Here is a 20309-nt window from a genome sequence, read left to right on the forward strand (position 1 = left end):
GTAAAGGGTTTTGTGGGTAGTGGAGTGCTATGGCAGTCGCTCACACTACCTGACTTACTGACCATGGTCTCTTGGCTGGAGACCAGAAGGTCATCTTCGGATGATGTACCTATATCATCCTTCTTTCTTCGTTGTTGTTATTGTTTATTTGAATGTTCCATATTTTTGGTCCCACGAGTGTGCACGTAAAGGGAAGGACGATCCATGCAGTGACGGCGTACATGGACTAGACTAGACTAGCACCGAAGGGGAGCTGTTAGCGACTAATCTTCTTTTACCAGTAATTAGCCATTCAGGTTCTCGGCACTGTTACCAACCACCTTAACCTTACAAGTGGGGAATGGTATAGTGGGAAATTGAGGAATTTTTCAATACTCATTTTCAATAAATTAACAAGAATTTCTGAAGCATGATGAAAATTAAAACCTCTTTATCTCAAAATTTTGGCGTATAGGAAAAAAATAAAATTTGTTAATTAACCATCATACATAGCTTTTTCCAAAATTATATGTTTCATTCCATGAGCAAACAAAAAGTATTAATTTGTAAAATAGCGTTATTTAAATATATGTTTGAAAATATTGAACGTATTTGTAAAAATATATGAAATCTCTTGAATTATTTCTATCACCTCGAATTAAAAAAAATGGCATTGAGTTCCTGCAAAATATTTTAGAATACAACATTTTAAAGTATTCACTTGTTTTGGCGAAAATATAAAGTTTTTAAAATCGATGACTTCAAATAACAAATTCTACTTTTATGTGAAATCGTAATTTTTAAGTAATTTATCTTTATTTTGAATCACAGTGTAAATTATTACAGACATTTAGACATTTAACTCTGACATTAGACATTTAACTCTGATTTTTTTCGGTGAAACCTATTTCCAATATAAATCTTTTCTGGTCATCTGGAAACATTTATAGAACAAACAAGTAAGAAATTATAGTCGGGCGAGGCCGACCATATAATACCCTACACCTGTTACAAAAATAAAATGTGATTTAGTTTTCATAATAAAGCATTTAAGTTGAATTGCACCTTGCCTTGAATTATACTTAAGCCATTTATTGTTGAATAAAATTGTGAACATTTAAGTCAAATTTTGAAGGGGGATTTGTATAAGGGCTATGGTCAAATGAGACCCTATAATTATAAAATTCATGCGAATCATCAAGGCTAGTATAGAACTTGGTTTTGCAGCTTTTTGTCGAGATACGAGTATATTAAACATAATTATAAACTTAAAATCCCTATTCGTCGTTTTCAGTTGTATGGGGTCTAGGTGAAATAATGGACCGATGTTAACCATTTTCAATAAGCTTCGTCTCCGGTACCATAGAAGATCATCTGCCAAATTTCATTGAATTATCTTCAAAAATACGACCTGTAGTTTGATTAAAAGGTTTACAAGCCCTATTCGGGGGTTCAGTTGTATGGGGGCTAGATGAGAAAATGGACCGATGTTAACCATTTTCAATAGGCTTCGTCTCTGGGACAATAGAAGATCATGTGCCAAATTTCATTGAATTATCTGCAAAATTGCGACCTGTAGTTTGATTAAAAGTTTTCAAACCCTATTCGGGGGTTCAGTTGTATGGGGGCTAGATGAGAAAATGGACCGATGTTAACCATTTTCAATAGGCTTCGTCTCTGGGACAGTAGAAGATCATGTGCCAAATTTCATTGAATTATCTTCAAAATTGCGACCTGTAGTTTGATTAAAAGTTTACAAGCCCTATTCGGGGGTTCAGTTGTATGGGGCTAGATGAGAAAATGGACCGATGTTAACCATTTTCAATAGGATTCGTCTCTGGGACAATAGAAGATCATGTGCCAAATTTCATTGAATTATCTTCAAAATTGCGACCTGTAGTTTGATTACAAGGTTTACAAGCCCTATTCGGGGGCTCAGTTGTATGGGGGCTAGGTGAAATAATGGACCGATATTAACCATTTTCAATAGGCTTCGTCCCTGGGCCAATAGAAGATCATGTGCCAAATTTCATTGAATTATCTTCAAATTGCGACCTGTAGTTTGATTACATGGTTTACATGGACGGACAGACGGACGGACGGACATAGCTAAATCGACTCAGAAAATGATTCTAAGCCGATTGGTATACTTTAAGGTGGGTATAGGACCAATATTATTGTGCGTTACAAACATCAGCACAAATCCAATATACCCTCCCCACTGAAGTGGTGTAGGGTATAAATAATATGTACTTAATTAAGGCGACCAGATTTTGAAATGAAAATAGATGACATAAAGAAAAGAGTAAAACAATTTTTTGAATAAATTTTTTTTTACATATTTTACAGAAAAAGATTATGACCATTTAAAGATTTTAAGAATGAAATTTATTAAAGTAAAGTGAATGATTTGTTATACCCTACACCACTTCAGTGGGGAGGGTATATTGGATTTGTGCTGATGTTTGTAACGCACAATAATATTGGTCCTATACCCACCTTAAAGTATACCAATCGGCTTAGAATCATTTTCTGAGTCGATTTAGCTATGTCCGTCCGTCCGTCCGTCTGTCCGTCCATGTAAACTACAGGTCGCAATTTTGAAGATAATTCAATGAAATTTGGCACATGATCTTCTATTGGCCCAGGGACGAAGCCTATTGAAAATGGTTAATATCGGTCCATTATCTCACCTAGCCCCCATACAACTGAGCCCTCGAATAGGGCTTGTAAACCTTGTAATCAAACAACAGGTCGCAATTTTGAAGATAATTCAATGAAATTTGGCACATGATCTTCTATTGTCCCAGAGACGAAGCCTATTGAAAATGGTTAACATCGGTCCATTTTCTCATCTAGCCCCCATACAACTGAACCCCCGAATAGGGCTTGTAAACTTTTAATCAAACTACAGGTCGCAATTTTGAAGATAATTCAATGAAATTTGGCACATGATCTTCTATTGTCCCAGAGACGAAGCCTATTGAAAATGGTTAACATCGGTCCATTTTCTCATCTAGCCCCCATACAACTGAACCCCCGAATAGGGTTTGAAAACTTTTAATCAAACTACAGGTCGCAATTTTGAAGATAATTCAATGAAATTTGGCACATGATCTTCTATTGTCCCAGAGACGAAGCCTATTGAAAATGGTTAACATCGGTCCATTTTCTCATCTAGCCCCCATACAACTGAACCCCCGAATAGGGTTTGAAAACTTTTAATCAAACTACAGGTCGCAATTTTGCAGATAATTCAATGAAATTTAGCACATGATCTTCTATTGTCCCAGAGACGAAGCCTATTGAAAATGGTTAACATCGGTCCATTTTCTCATCTAGCCCCCATACAACTGAACCCCCGAATAGGGCTTGTAAACCTTTTAATCAAACTACAGGTCGTATTTTTGAAGATAATTCAATGAAATTTGGCAGATGATCTTCTATGGTACCGGAGACGAAGCTTATTGAAAATGGTTAACATCGGTCCATTTTCTCATCTAGCCCCCATACAACTGAACCCCCGAATAGGGCTTGTAAACCTTTTAATCAAACTACAGGTCGTATTTTTGAAGATAATTCAATGAAATTTGGTCTGTCCGTCCGTCCGTCCGTCTGTCCGTCCATGTAAACCTTGTAATCAAACTACAGGTCGCAATTTTGAAGATAATTCAATGAAATTTAGCATATGATCTTCTATTGGCCCAGGGACGAAGCCTATTGAAAATGGTTAATATCGGTCCATTATTTCACCTAGCCCCCATACAACTGAGCCCCCGAATAGGGCTTGTAAACCTTGTAATCAAACTACAGGTCGCAATTTTGAAGATAATTCAATGAAATTTGGCACATGATCTTCTATTGTCCCAGAGACGAAGCCTATTGAAAATGGTTAACATCGGTCCATTTTCTCATCTAGCCCCCATACAACTGAACCCCCGAATAGGGCTTGTAAACTTTTAATCAAACTACAGGTCGCAATTTTGAAGATAATTCAATGAAATTTGGCACATGATCTTCTATTGTCCCAGAGACGAAGCCTATTGAAAATGGTTAACATCGGTCCATTTTCTCATCTAGCCCCCATACAACTGAACCCCCGAATAGGGCTTGTAAACCTTTTAATCAAACTACAGGTCGTATTTTTGAAGATAATTCAATGAAATTTGGCAGATGATCTTCTATGGTACCGGAGACGAAGCTTATTGAAAATGGTTAACATCGGTCCATTATTTCACCTAGACTGAAAACGACGAATAGGGATTTTAAGTTTATAATTATGTTTAATATACTCGTATCTCGACAAAAAGCTGCAAAACCAAGTTCTATACTAGTCTTGATGACTCGCATGAATTTTATAATTATAAGGTCTCATTTGACCATAGCCCTTATACAAATCCCCCTTCAAAATTTGACTTAAATGTTCACAATTTTATTCAACAATAAATGGCTTAAGTATAATTCAAGGCAAGGTGCAATTCAACTTAAATGCTTTATTATGAAAACTAAATCACATTTTATTTTTGTAACAGGTGTAGGGTATTATATGGTCGGCCTCGCCCGACTATAATTTCTTACTTGTTTTCTTATTAAAATGATTCGTATTTAATTCTCATGTGAAAACAACTGAACATTTTCGAGTAATTTTGTTGACAACCAATTCCAGTTCTCTATGTATTTTGTAAATAATCACAATATGGGCATTTCCATCGTGACAAATCGTAAGTCTTAAAGAGTTGAAAAATAAACATATGTATATATATAGTGAATCAATTAAGTAATTTGCCTATGTAAAATTTTATAAATTTAAAAAAAAAACTTCATATGAACAATTATTTTTAACAAAATTTCTTGTATTTTTTAAAGAATATCCAATATTTTAATTTTCTACCATAAAAAGTAAAATCGTGATATTAATTAACGATATTTTTGATAAAATATGAACGTATTTTTTAAGGTCAATAAAGTATTTTTTAGGTTTTTTGTTCATTATACCCTACACCACTTTAGTGGTGTAGGGTAAAGTAGGTATAAAGTATACCAATCGGCTTAGAATCGTTTTCTGAGTCGATTTAGCTATGTCCGTATGTCCGTCTGGCTGGGTGTCCATGTAAACCTTGTGCGCAAGGTGCAGGTAGCAATTTTCATGATAATTGGATGTAATTTGGCACACACGCTTTTTTGATGAAGCCTATTGAAAAGGGTTAAAATCGGTTCATTATTTCACCTAGCCCCATACAACAGAATCCCCCCGAAGCTTATAATTATGTTTAATATACCTGTATATCGATAAAAAGCGGCACAACTAAGTTTTATACAAGTCTTGATGACTTTGCCAAATTTCATAAAGATCGGGCCTCAGTTGACCCTAGCTCCCATACAAAGTCCCCTTCAGAAAATTACTTGAATGTCCAAAATTAACTTATAAACATAAATATCTCGATGAAATTTAGCACAATAAAATATTATGTAAATATGAATATATTCACAAAATTTTATCAGACTTGGTCCATATTTACCCCTAGCCCCCATATAAAGCCTCTTTCAGAAAATTAGTTTTTCATCCATAAATTGCTTAAATGTATCGGAACAAGGTAATAGAAGATAAATGTGTTATTATGAAAAATAAATCACATTACTATTCAATTTGAAAACATAAATTTACTTTTTACCTGTTTTTTCAAATTTTATTTATGAACAAAAAACAAAATTCTCTTTAACAAGTAAGAGTGCTATATTCGGCTGTGCCGAATCTTATATACCCTTCACCATAGTGTAATTAAAAAACATAAATTTTATAAAATATTAATTTACATATGTATTTCATTTTCCCGACTATATCATTATTATAGCAAAAGCAAAACATAATGAACAACAACAATGCTAAACGAAACAAGTTAGAATGCTATATTTGGCTCTGCCGAATCTTAAATACCCTCCACCAGCAAACTACTTTTTATTAAAACCCAATATAAATATGTTATAAATGGTTAAAGTTATAGGGCCGAATTTATAATTTATACCAAAGAAATAAATTTTACTTAAGTATTAAAATACATACTAAGTACTAAAGTACTTTATTTCCCTTATGGAGAACTGTAAAACCCGGCATATGATTTGTTTCCGTAATTAAGATACTATTTATCATTTTGTAACTTCTTTATGCATGTATGTATGTAAGTGATTTTCAGATATGTGCCGATCCTGCCGATAATTTATATGGGAACTATGACCAATAATGGACTAATTCGAAAAAAAATAATCAAAATGATTTATCTATACACAGAACATACTCATGTCCAGTTTAATAATAAATTATTTGGCATTAAGTGGTTTTCAGAAGTGAACCTTATATGGGAGCTAGTTATGGACCAATGCTGGAAAAATTCCTTATATGGAATGTAACCAATTATGGACTGATGTGGAAAATGTTCACGAATGATTTATATATATATGGGACCTATGACCAATTATGGACCGATCCGAAAAAAAAAAATCGTAAAGTAATTAATATTTATACACAAAATTAATATAAATATCATGCCGAATTTTATCCCGATAGCTTTATTTATCAATGAATTAAGCTTGTTTAAATGATTTTAGGATGTGGACCTTATATGGGAGCTAGTACCAATTGTGGACTGATCCGGAAAAAATTTCACTTAATGATTTATATCTATATACAAAACATATTCACCTCGAGTTCTACCCTGATAGCTTTATTAATCAATGAATTATGCGCATTTGAGTGATTTTCGGATGTGGGCCTTATATGGGAGCTACGACAGATTATGGACCGATCCGGAACAAATTCGTAGAGCAATTCATATACACACAAAACACATTCATGTCAAATTTTATCCAGATAGCTTTATTTATCTATGAATTATGCTCGATTAAGTGATTTTCTGATGTGAACCTTATATGGGAGCTATGACTAATTATGGACCAATCCGGAAAATAATTCCGTAGAATGATTTATGTATATACAAAACATATTCATGTCGAATTTTATCCTGATAGCTTTATTTATCAATAAAATATGTTCATTTAAGTGGTTTTCGAAAGTGGACCTTATATGGGAACTATGACTAATTGTGGACCGTAGTTTTGATTCCTGTTCATATAATGTCAATATGTACAAAATTTTGTGTTGATACCGATATATTTGAGGAAGTTATTAACGATAAATTAATTTCCGGGAATATGTACCTTTGTATGGGGGCTATGGGAAATTTTGGATCGATTGCTACAATTTTAAAGATAATTAATCTATAGTTTCTGAGAAAACTACTCAAGAATTAGGGGAAAAAACATAATATTTTTAGGTAGTCTGAAATTTTTACTCATAACTTTTTACGTTGTGAACCGATTTTGCCAAACTGCTTAGGAAAACAATGAATATTCTCAGTGAATTTGGTTGATGTCATTTGCTTAGTTTTAACGTGAGCGTGTTTTAACCAGACAGACAGACGGACATAGCTAAATCAACTCAGAATTGCATAAGGACCCAGAATATATATACTTTGTTGGGTCTCAGACGTACATCGTAGTTAAAAAAGCAGTACAATTGAGTAGAAAAAAGTACAATTGTTTATTTTTAAAAAAATTCAATTAAATTGTTCTAAAAACGGTATATTGATATAGGTTGTTATGATTTTTCACAACAAACTCAATTGAAAACTAATTCATGAGAAATAAATTTATAATTAATCCAATTACAAATCATTTTTTAATATTCGTGTGTTATTAATTTATATTTTTTCTTTGAAAAATGCCGAAGTCACCAAATTTTTGTTTTGTTTACATTTTCAAATAGCAATAATTTGTTGTGAACATTCATATGTTTGATATCTTTTACTGGAGAAAAAATATCCAGTAAAAATTCTCTATCAACGAACTGTCATATTTATCATTCTCATACTCTCTCGTTGCAAATTTAATTAACAAATTGTTACAAATTACTGAAATATCGTTGATAGAAAAACGTTCTAAAAACCCATACTATTTTATTCTGATATCAATATTTATTTTAAGTCAATCAATCAATTATTACAAGTCAATAACTTTCTTCCATCTTCCTCAGATACTTCATTTACGAAAAATTAGAATGTGTAGTGTGCACCTCCCTAATAAACAGCTACTAATAAAAAGAAGAAGAGTAAACAAAAAAATAAAGGGATTTTCTATAATTCTTGTCATCTTTGACAAATGGAAATTTGGTAAACAAAAACAAATGAACAAAACTATGAATTTTAAATAGCTGAAAAAAAAAATATCAGCCATCTTTTCGATAAAGCTAGGTTTCGAGGCAGGAAACGAGGACAAATTCGTTCTTTTTTTTAATCGAACTGGGCCAACAAAGAAGAAGGTGGAGTTGTGGCTCCGTCATACAAAAAAAAACTAAATTTTTGTTTTTTTTATAAATTAAATAAATTTTATTGAAAAGAAATTGTAAACTTAACATTAGACTTAAAACTAAATCTTCAAAATAAAAATAAGAAAAAGCTAAATAAACAAACCTGCAAGCCACTCAACACCAAACTTCATCCATCGAGGGAGCAGCCGCATTAGCATCACCACGCCTGGGGTGCTAGGGTATATTTGGTGATATTCCGACTACAGTACAGTGAAATACCGGGACACATAGACGGACGTTCGATTCGGTTCCTTTTCTTTAAGAAAATAAAAAAAAAAAGATAAATATATATTAAAAAAAAAGTGAATAGTGAGATATTTATATAAAAAAAATAGGAAGTCTTACGTCTCGTAAATTTCATCCCGCGTGTGAACATTAACCACGCGTGCGCGAGTTAGGTTAGAGCTCTGGCCTAGGGATCAGTGAGTCGCGAGGTTGATTAACCAAGATTTTCCTAAAATCTTATATAGGTAATTCTCCTAATAAAAAAAAAAATATATATAATTATTTAGAAATAAATAAAAGGAATTAGAGAATTTATAATTTATTCGTACCTCAAACTACTTTGACATCTGGACACGTCACGAACAGGAAATATCCATCTACCCTATCCTCATTTGGGAGATACTTCCGATAAAGTAGTTGGCCGCCAGGAACTAGAGCCGGAAATCGGTAATAAATCCGAGAGGTTGAGAAAGTGAAATTATAAATTATTATTATCAGAAGGGAACTATTGAATTAAACCTAACTTGGAAAAGAAAAGTCGAAAACTAAAAAGAAAAAAAATCCAAAATTTAAAACTAAATTTTTAAAATTAAAATTTAAAACTAAATTTGTAAAATTAAAATTTATAACTAAATTTTTAAAATTAAACTTTAAAACTAAAATTTTAAAATTAAACTTTAAAACTAAAATTTTAAAACTAAAATTTGAAACTAAAATTTTAAAATGGAAATTTAAAACTAAAATCTTAAAATTAAAATTTAAAACTAAAATTTTAAAATTGAAATTTAAAACTAAAATCTTAAAATTAAAACTAGAAATAAGAGTAAAATATGAAATCGTCATCTAAAAGTAAAATTTTTGTAAATTTTATTCCGATATTTTCGTTTATATAAATTCTTTTTTTTTAATAAAACAACTTTTATAATGTATAAATGAAAATACTACTTTCCAAGTTTTATTTTAATTAATATGACTGGCTAAAATTCAGTAAACGCGGCGGTAAGTAGGGAAGGTATTGTCTGCGGGGAAAGTTTGGGACATCCCTACTATTGGATGTCATGGCGGGATTCAATCCCGAGTGGGAGGGTTATTTCCTGGCAACAACATCAGCCAGGAGAAGAATTGTTCGATAGACTAGTACGCAGGGAAATGGAGAAAGACTACTTTGAGCCCTTTAACTTTAATATATTTTTGCTGGTATGATTTTTTTGTGATGGTGTGTGTATTCGGTACAGATTGCTGGCAAGGACCACCCCCTCCGGCGAGCTCCAAGCCCGGCAATCGCGAGCATACCAGCGCCGCCGGCAATCTGGCCACACTGTTTTTTTTGTTGTTTATTTTGTTTTCTGTTTGTTCAATGAACAAACAGATGTTCAACAAATCCACCAACCCACACAGCACATAAATGGCGCCCAACGTGGGGCCCGAAGTAGGTCCATAGATTAATCTAGTTAGTCCTTAATGCTATTCAGTCAAGACTACGTAAGTCCTGTTAGGTCATAACAAGAGTCCCTAATTGTAGCGACGTCGTCAGACGAAATAGTTATTTATTTTATTTTTTTTTCATTTCTACTTTTCAATAGATGGGAATCTATAATTGTGCATGACTAATATTGTACACACTAACGTAAGTCCCGAACATCTGGACAACCCAGTCTGGTTCGCGTTGCGACGTTTGGTGTGGGCAATATAGTCATGCGGAATTATAGATTCTTCAGCCTGTTCTTTCCAAGCAACTTGAGGCTCTCGTATTAGCTTTCCATAGCAAGAGCGAGATTGCTCAAGTTGGGAGGAAAGAATAGCATAGGCAGCCACCCTTAATAGCAAAACTATTAGTGTTTGTTTAAAACTCACGTTTGTCTACAGCTAAATAGTTAAAGTAGTCCTAGAAGAACTAGGTTTTTAAAACCAACATCTAGTTGCACCTTAACATTTTTGCTGTGGTGAAACAAGCACTACCATTTATCATCCATTTTAACTTCTCCATCTCCTGAAACCAATAGGAAAACAATTACTACTATATCTTCGAACAATTTCAATATACTTTACCTGCAAACTTTACTTTCCCGAAAGCATCGCCGTTTACAAAATTACGTTTTGAATCTTCATTTTTTGTTTGAGTTTGGATCTTTTCTTTTTAGATTTAGACTTTTAGTTTTTTGAAAGAAAAAGGAAGATATTTTCTTAGTATCTCGTTTGAGATTTACCTTTAAAAAAATATATATATATATTTTTTTTTTTTACTAGCGCTCGATTTTGCTTTTATATATTTATATATATGTATTGACATTTTATCATTTGAATTGGACCTAAATATTTACGATTATTTGGTCAAGCTCATTTTAATATTGGTGTTCTCTACTATGGTATTAACTCGCTCAGCTAGGAGTCGATCCCAAGCAGACAACAGAAATAATCTTGAAATGGAGAACGCTAACAGAACCGTGATTGAAACTGCGGTTTCCGCTGCGCTCCCCTTGTACACCATCGCTAATACTATGACCACAACAACAACCACAACTACAGCAACTTCGACAGTAACACCCGCCGTCCGGCAGTTTATATCATTAGCACAAGAACGCTCAGGATTTCATCACGAGTCTTCTTTTATAAACAGTACGATAACTTCGCCTGAATATAGCAGTATTACTGCCAGGAATGTGCAGCAGGAATATCGTTCCAGCATGCCACCGGCAGCACCTCCACCTGCTAATAATGTGACAGCCGCAACCGAGGTGGTTAATTTTATGCGCGAGGAATTGCAAAGGCAAATGCAGTTCTTGCGTAGCGATATGCAACAAGAGATTGCGCAATCCATAACTCGAGCGTTATCCCAAGCATCACCTCCACAGCCTGCCGAACCGCAACCACCTGTCCTACAACAAAATAACAATTTAGCGACAAATGTTCAACCACAATCGTATTTAAATATACCTGTGCTTAATAATCAGCAACCAGACGCTTTTCAGCCGTTGCCACCACAAGCAGCTTATACACATCCGCTAAACTTCAATCCAGTTTTGCCACCACCACAGTCGTCGCAAGCCCCTAGCTGGCCCACAGAAGGTGCCTTTTCCATCGCACGGAAGGTGGATTTATCAAAGTAGGGGATTAAATTTGATGGCACATTCAAATCCATGAGTGCAGAGGATTTTATCTTCCGTATTGACGTCTTGAGGCAGGATTATGATTGTAGCTTCAATGACATTTTAAGAAGTTTCCATTCGTTGTTGGAAGGCCAGGCTTTAGATTGGTACTGGAACCTCCGCAAGTTAAGGCCAATACGCTCCTGGGAAGAGTTGGTCGGAGCATTTCTTACGCAGTTCCGACGGTACGAGAGCGAGTTCCAACTGCAGAAACAAATAATGGACCGTCGCCAACTACCGATGGAAAGCTTCGAAAGTTTCTACAATGCTGTGATAAAGCTAAGGAACCAGCAGCGAAATCCATATTCTGAGCGAGACTTGGTGGAAATTATGAAAAGTAACTTAAAACCGTCAATGTCGCACTTGCTATTTTCTGTGACCACTTCTAATCTGAATGAGTTCTGTCAACAGGCGAAACGAGCCGAAAACTTAATTACCACTCAAAGGCAGACTTTTCAAGCTAGACATTCCGTCCCAGCTCGCGTACATGAACTCCAGTTTGGAGATGAAGAGCCGACACCTATCCCCGAAGTAGACGCCTTAGCCACTAGTAGCCGGTATATATGCTGGAATTGCAAGCAACCAGGCCATAGCTTCATGGATTGCCCATCACCCAATAGGCGCATATTTTGTTTTCGATGCGGTAGAGACGATGTAGTCACGCCTAAGTGCCCTAAATGTCAGGGAAACCTGAAGGGGAGCGAGTCCCAAACGGGGGAGACTCGTTCAAACCAACCCTAATCCCGGATAATACTCCGTCCAGACCTACCCGAATTCCGAGCGTTTAACTCCTGAAGCTGAAAAGCCGAAAGTCCATGTAATTAAACCATTACATCAAAGAATTCATGAATATAATGAAGCTAAATTAAGAATCTTCGGGCAGGTCTCTAACAAGATAAAGAAAGCTAGACAGCGTTACAAAATCAGGAAAAGAGTGAAGCATGAAATAATGTCAACGAGTTTGTATGAAGGGAAAGATGCTAGAATATATTTAAAAATTCCTATTAATGGACACGAGGTTGATGGTATATTGGACAGTGGAGCTACCGTTTCCTGTCTGGGTAAAGGTTGTATGGAGTTAGTGGAGAGTACGGGTCTCCCAGTTCAAAAATTTCTGTCCTACGTTAAAACGGCCGATGGCAGTTCACATAAAATTGTCGGACGGGTAAAAGCTATGATCAACTTTAATAATTATTCAAATGAAGTTACCTTATATTTAGTACCAACGCTAAGTAGGAGTCTATTCTTAGGCGTAGACTTTATGAAGAGCTTCGGTCTATTCCCGGCCTTGTGTAGTCTTGCTACTAATGAAGTGGATTTGTGTCCGGAGTCGGAAGAGGTTAAGGACAACCTTAAAATACATGTACTCCCTCCCGATGACAAGGCGGCTTTAGAAAAAGTAGTGGCGTTATTTCCTTGCTGCACGAAGAAAGGTCTTGGCCAGACTACGCTCGAATGTCATACAATCGATACCCGCGAAGCGATTCCGGTTAAAGACAGACATTATCCCGTCTCACCAGCTGTGCAGAAGTTGATGTACGCAGAGCTGGATAGGATGCTTAACCTTGGGGTCATTGAGCAGAGCGAGAGTCCTTGGAGCCATCCGGTTACTCTCGTCCGTAGGGGCGAGAAGAACCGTTTGTGTCTGGACGGTCGTAAGCTAAATGCTCTCACGGTTAAGGACGCCTATCCTCTGCCGCACATCGAAGGTCTTCTCAGCCGGTTAGGGGATACATATTACATATCAAGCGTTGATCTCAAAGACGCGTTCTGGCAGATACCACTAGATGCATCTAGTAAGGAGAAAACTGCATTCACGGTGCCAGGACGACCACTTTACCATTTTACGGTCATGCCTTTTGGGTTGTGTAATGCAGCCCAAAGGTTATGTCGCCTAATGGATAAAGTGATCCCCGCAGCACTTCGTGATAGAGTTTTCGTCTATCTAGATGATCTTTTGATAGTATCTCCAGACTTTAAGACACACTTGGAATTGCTGGAACGGGTAGCGCGTTGTTTGGATTCAGCGAGTCTGACCATCAACGTAGCCAAGTCCAAATTCTGCTTCAGGGAACTGAAGTACCTAGGGTATATAGTAGGAGGAGGAAAATTAAAACCTGATCCTGATAAAGTTAATACTATTATAAAATATACATACCCGAAAACCGCGAAGCAGGTTAGAAGCTTTATGGGAGCCACTGGTTGGTACAGACGCTTCATTCCCGACTATGCCACCATATCCACTCCAATATTTAACACTCTCAAGAAAGGAAAAGTCTTCAGTTTTCCGGACGAAGCTAAAGAAGCCTTCGACAAATTAAAATCGGCCCTTACAACAGCACCAGTACTTAGACATCCGGATTTCAACAAGCATTTTTACGTGCAGTGTGATGCTTCAGACGTCGGGTTGGGAGCAGTTTTGTTCCAAAAAGATGAAGACGACGGCGAGCATCCGGTAGCGTTCTTCTCTCATAAATTAACCAGTGCCCAGAAAAACTATTCGGTCACCGAGAGAGAGTGCTTGGCGGTAGTGATGGCAATTAAAAAATTCCGGCCGTACATCGAACTGTTGCCGTTTACCGTCATCACTGACCACAGTAGCCTCAAATGGTTAATGTCTCATAAGGACCTCAGTGGCAGACTAGCTCGGTGGAGTTTACACCTCCAAGCCTTTTCATTCTCTATTGAACATCGGCCCGGATCCAAAAATATAGTACCTGACACCTTATCGAGATATGATATGGAGGAAATATCTGCGGAGGTAAATAATTTAATAGATTTGCAGTCAAATTATTTTAAAGAGCAAGGTTACCTGGACTTAATCGCCAAAATCCATGAAAATGCCGAACGTTTACCAGATTTGAAGGTAGTTGACGATTTGGTCTACAAACGAGTTTTGCCTTACGATGGTATTCCAATAAACGAAGACTTCGCTTGGAAACTTTGGGTTCCGCTTGAATTGACCCAAGACATTATTGCCAAGTGCCATAATCCACCTCAAGCCGCACATGGAGGTTTTGGAAAAACACTCCGAAGGGTCAAAGAATATTTCTACTGGCCAAACCAAAATATACAGGTTCGTACCTTTGTAGCCAATTGCCAAATCTGTCGAGAAACAAAACCCGCCAATTCAACTTTACGACCACCCATGGGAGCGGAATCTCAAACGGAGCGCCCGTTCCAGAGAATCTTTATCGATTTCCTAGGTCCGTATCCGCGGTCCAAAAACGGGAATTCATTTATATTCATCGTTCTGGACCACCTTACGAAATTCGTGCTTTTGAAAGCTATGGCAAAGGCAAATACGAAAAATGTCATAAAATTCCTAATCTCCGAAGTATTCCACAAATTTGGTACCCCGGAAATAGTTGTGTCAGACAACGGAAAACAGTTCGTCAGCAAAGAATTTCAAGATATGGTTTGTAGCTTTGGCGTAAAGCATGTAAAAACTGCCACACACTCGCCACAAGCCAACGCTTCGGAACGGGTTAACCAGTCCATCCTGTCCGCAATTCGTTCCTACTTACAGGAGGATCACACTGAGTGGGATAAGTACCTGTCCGAAATTGAATTTTCGCTGCGGTCGTCAGTCCAAACGTCTATTGGGGTTACGCCGTACTTCGCACTGTTCGGTATGAACATGATTTCGCACGGAAGTGTATATAAGCTTGCGAAGAAACTACAATGTCTTCATGATCCGGAAATCGACATAGTACCAAAACCCGTAAAAATGGACTTAGTACGGCACAAAATTCGTGAGAATCTGCACAAAGCATATTTGAAACACGAGAAGACATACAATACCCGTTGCCGTCAAGTCAAGTTTGTACCAGGTCAAGAGGTTTATCGCCGCAACTTTCAGCAAAGCGATTTCAAAAATAATTTTAATGCTAAACTAGCCAAGAAATTTTTAAAATGCCGAATTGTCAGACCTATTGGTAATAGCCTATACGAGGTTGAAGACCTTCAAGGAAAATCGTTGGGGGTATTTCATGCCAAAGATTTAAAACAATAGTTTCAACATCTTTGGTGGTTCTAGTCCCAACGATTATACCTACTCCTAGCTCGAACCAAAATGATAAAACCTATTTTATTTTCTGTATTTTGTATAAATGAGTTAGTAGATACTTTCTACACAAAACATTTTGTTAATGATATTTTGCCTTGATTATATTTAACACTTTGTTTTCTTTTTTTTTGTGAAAGCCTACGACCAGGGAAGTTCATTTGTGTTGTGGAACAGTAAACAGTCGTGATAGTTTGCCCGTTAACGAGTAGTTCGTCGAGTGCTCAACCAGACTAAATATATTAATTTTCGTTTATGACCACGTTGTGATCGTCAGACGCTAGTCATAGATGCAATTCCGTCATAGCACCCTTTGGAACCATGCGCTCAGGGTTAGGAATTATTAGTCATCTAAGCGCTGACTAAAATTTGGCAATTTGAATTGTCTGGGAGCAAAGCTGCGACGAGTATCCAACAAGCGTTTCGGGTAGAAACACGTGAATTACTCGTTAACAGGGAAATCTATCACTACGGTATGTTGTTCTCACAACACGAACTATTCCTGGCAAAATAGTTTTTTCTAATGGAAAACATTATGATCTTAACGATCACGAAATAAGGCAATATATCTATAGTTTGCTTTTAAATCTAATTTAAATACTAAATCTAATATTAGACTAAACAGAATAACTTAAAATTAGATGTTAATAATAGAAATTTAAAGTTTTCACTTACCGATTAAAATTTTCGTTGATTGGAGAAATTTTCCTCTCGATCTTACAGTTGGCTGGTATTGTTGATTTTCTTCAGGAACCAAAATGTGATGATTCAACCTGTGAAAGGAAAAACAAAACAATTAGTATTTGGTCTAAAGTAAATTTTGATGATACAAGTCATTTTCAATATCTAATCATTTGATTTAGATAAGTTCAGTATTAGTTAGTACTTACGTTTTAGAACAATAATTGGGTTCATATACCGCATTCAAGCTTCCGGTCCAGGTCCAATCTGAATTTATAACCTGTGGAAGAGAAATAGAATATAATTAGTTGAATTAATTTAATCTAGCTTTTTGTAATCTTCTAAAAGGACAAACTGAATTCCAAGCTAAGATCAAATCATTTTTATTTATTATTTCTTTTAGAAAATTACACTTTATATATATATTTTTCTTTTTTTTCTTTCAAAATAATTTTATTTTTGAATATTTTTACTTTTATTTCCGGAGAAATTGTAAGGGGTATTTCTCGCCAAAGTCTCTAGACGTTAGTCTATGAGCTTTGGTGAACTTAGTCCTTACATTTCTACCAAATTCCTGCGATTAAGTCGTGAATATGAAGAGAAAACTTAATATAAGTGAAATTATGTTTCATTATATATTATTTAGTTTTAGGTTTATTACTTACCTTTCCTGAACGGAAGCAGCAACCAAGGCCAAATCCCAGGTCCAATTGAATTTTATTAGCTGAAAGTAAAAGAAAATTTATAAAATTATTAATTTTGAATTAAAGCAAAAAGATATTTTAATCGGAGAAATAATTTTATTTTCACTTTTCTTTTATTTTATCCATTTAGGATTGGTTTGATTTTTTTAGAGTTTTCTTTATTAATTTTTCTTTTGTTTTGGTTACAAAAGGTTTTGGTCACGGTTCACTTCATTTTTGTTTACACAAATAATTTTGTTTTAAATTTAACTGATTCACAAATTCTGATGGCCACTGTAAATTTTCAAACTTTAGTTTCCGTTGGTCTCGCTTATTAAATCCAGTCACTAAAAATTTTCACCTTTTTTTTACACCCACTGTATTTGAAGAAAAAAAATATTTCACTGTCACTTCACTTTTTGCTCTCACTGTATCTTCCGAATTTAAATTTTAAATTGTTTTTGTTACTTTTCAGAACCACTCTAATTTCTTAAACAATTTTCTTTTTCCAACTTTTTTTCATTAAATTAATTTTTTTTTGTCCGAACACTTTTGACACTCACTATAAATTCCGATCAAATAATTTTTCTTTAACATTTTCACTTTTAATTATTCTACACGATACGATTGTTAAAACTTTTTCAAGTTTTTTTCCGTTTACTTTTTACACGCACTGTAAATTCCAAAATATTTTTTTTTACCCGAATTCACTTTTTCCAAAACCCGAACCGAAATTATTTTAAATTTATTCAAATTTTTTTATTTTATTCGATTAAAAATTTTTTTTTTTACACGGCACTCACACTTTTGACGCACACTGTAACCAAAAAGTTTTTTTTGTTGCACCGAACCACATTTTAATTTTCACTAAATTCCACTTTTTATATTTCAAAAATAATTCATTTCACTTACCTTAAATTTCCGGAACGACCTTAATCCATAGTACACCGGCCCATCTGGAACAAAACCTAGAAAATTTAAAACAAAATTATTAGAAAATTTTATAAAAATAATTAAAATAATTTCCACTTTTTTTTACTTACCATTTCATTCTGCTTCGATCCGCCATCTTTCAGAATCGGCCATCAGTTTTTTTATATAGGCCCAGGGCCGCCAACATGATATCTGTAAAGAAAGAAAATTTGGTTGTGTTAGTTAGCAACACCACTAATAAAATTCCCATTTGTATAACACTTTTACTTACCTTGTTTAAAAACCCCTTTATTGGCCATAAATCTCCACCAGAACCTGTAAAGAAACAAAAGAAAAAATTATTATATTGTTTTAAACTATTTAAAGTAATATTTTTGTTATTTTATTGTTTATCAACAAAAAAACTACTTACCTCGTTGTATCCATTGATATTTTTTTTGTTTGGGTGCTTCTTCTTCACCCACGCGTAGTATTTTTCTTATTTGCCTCCTCCTCTTCCATTCATTCAAGCAGCTGTTCAGAGTACGTCGCCGCCTGACCAGTTTTTAACGGCGGTACAGAGTTGTACTTTTGTTATCGAATGAATAAGGGTTGCCATAGCGCAAATTTTTTGTATGGGAATAATGAAATACCCAAAATCCCAGAAAAGTTTTAGGAAAATTTAGGGTGCGATTTTTTCCCTCCCATCCTGTATCCAGGGATGGATAACAGGAATGGTGGGGTTTGTAGTGTGCACCTCCCTAATAAACAGCTACTAATAAAAAGAAGAAGAGTAAACAAAAAAATAAAGGGATTTTCTATAATTCTTGTCATCTTTGACAAATGGAAATTTGGTAAACAAAAACAAATGAACAAAACTATGAATTTTAAATAGCTGAAAAAAAAAATATCAGCCATCTTTTCGATAAAGCTAGGTTTCGAGGCAGGAAACGAGGACAAATTCGTTCTTTTTTTAATCGAACTGGGCCAACAAAGAAGAAGGTGGAGTTGTGGCTCCGTCATACAAAAAAAAACTAAATTTTTGTTTTTTTTATAAATTAAATAAATTTTATTGAAAAGAAATTGTAAACTTAACATTAGACTTAAAACTAAATCTTCAAAATAAAAATAAGAAAAAGCTAAATAAACAAACCTGCAAGCCACTCAACACCAAACTTCATCCATCGAGGGAGCAGCCGCATTAGCATCACCACGCCTGGGGTGCTAGGGTATATTTGGTGATATTCCGACTACAGTACAGTGAAATACCGGGACACATAGACGGACGTTCGATTCGGTTCCTTTTCTTTAAGAAAATAAAAAAAAAAAAGATAAATATATATTAAAAAAAAAGTGAATAGTGAGATATTTATATAAAAAAATAGGAAGTCTTACGTCTCGTAAATTTCATCCCGCGTGTGAACATTAACCACGCGTGCGCGAGTTAGGTTAGAGCTCTGGCCTAGGGATCAGTGAGTCGCGAGGTTGATTAACCAAGATTTTCCTAAAATCTTATATAGGTAATTCTCCTAATAAAAAAAAAAATATATATAATTATTTAGAAATAAATAAAAGGAATTAGAGAATTTATAATTTATTCGTACCTCAAACTACTTTGACATCTGGACACGTCACGAACAGGAAATATCCATCTACCCTATCCTCATTTGGGAGATACTTCCGATAAAGTAGTTGGCCGCCAGGAACTAGAGCCGGAAATCGGTAATAAATCCGAGAGGTTGAGAAAGTGAAATTATAAATTATTATTATCAGAAGGGAACTATTGAATTAAACCTAACTTGGAAAAGAAAAGTCGAAAACTAAAAAGAAAAAAAATCCAAAATTTAAAACTAAATTTTTAAAATTAAAATTTAAAACTAAATTTGTAAAATTAAAATTTATAACTAAATTTTTAAAATTAAACTTTAAAACTAAAATTTTAAAATTAAACTTTAAAACTAAAATTTTAAAACTAAAATTTGAAACTAAAATTTTAAAATGGAAATTTAAAACTAAAATCTTAAAATTAAAATTTAAAACTAAAATTTTAAAATTGAAATTTAAAACTAAAATCTTAAAATTAAAACTAGAAATAAGAGTAAAATATGAAATCGTCATCTAAAAGTAAAATTTTTGTAAATTTTATTCCGATATTTTCGTTTATATAAATTCTTTTTTTTTAATAAAACAACTTTTAT

General features: G+C 34.6%; 2 long non-coding RNA genes across 3 annotated transcripts; both read right to left on the reverse strand.

Moving 5' to 3' along the window:
- Positions 1-7850: 7850 nt before the first annotated feature.
- On the reverse strand, positions 7851-10659 carry LOC119607742. Of its 2 annotated transcripts, XR_005231756.1 has the most exons (4): positions 10478-10659; positions 8953-9054; positions 8744-8877; positions 7851-8654 (listed from the first exon to the last, which is right to left on the reverse strand). It is a non-coding gene; the product is annotated as an uncharacterized LOC119607742 (long non-coding RNA). The 2 variants fall into 2 exon arrangements; XR_005231755.1 differs by lacking the exon at positions 10478-10659 and having other exon boundaries at positions 8953-9149.
- An 8126-nt stretch (positions 10660-18785) lies between these two features.
- LOC119607743 lies at positions 18786-19993 on the reverse strand. Its single transcript, XR_005231757.1, has 3 exons — positions 19716-19993; positions 19507-19640; positions 18786-19417 (listed from the first exon to the last, which is right to left on the reverse strand). It is a non-coding gene; the product is annotated as an uncharacterized LOC119607743 (long non-coding RNA).
- Between the last annotated feature and the right edge of the window lie 316 nt (positions 19994-20309).

This window comes from Lucilia sericata, unplaced genomic scaffold, assembly GCF_015586225.1.
Source record: "Lucilia sericata isolate MDLA Ls3-8-SP2 unplaced genomic scaffold, ASM1558622v1 Contig000740F_arrow, whole genome shotgun sequence".
In the NCBI taxonomy this organism is placed as follows: domain Eukaryota; kingdom Metazoa; phylum Arthropoda; class Insecta; order Diptera; family Calliphoridae; genus Lucilia; species Lucilia sericata.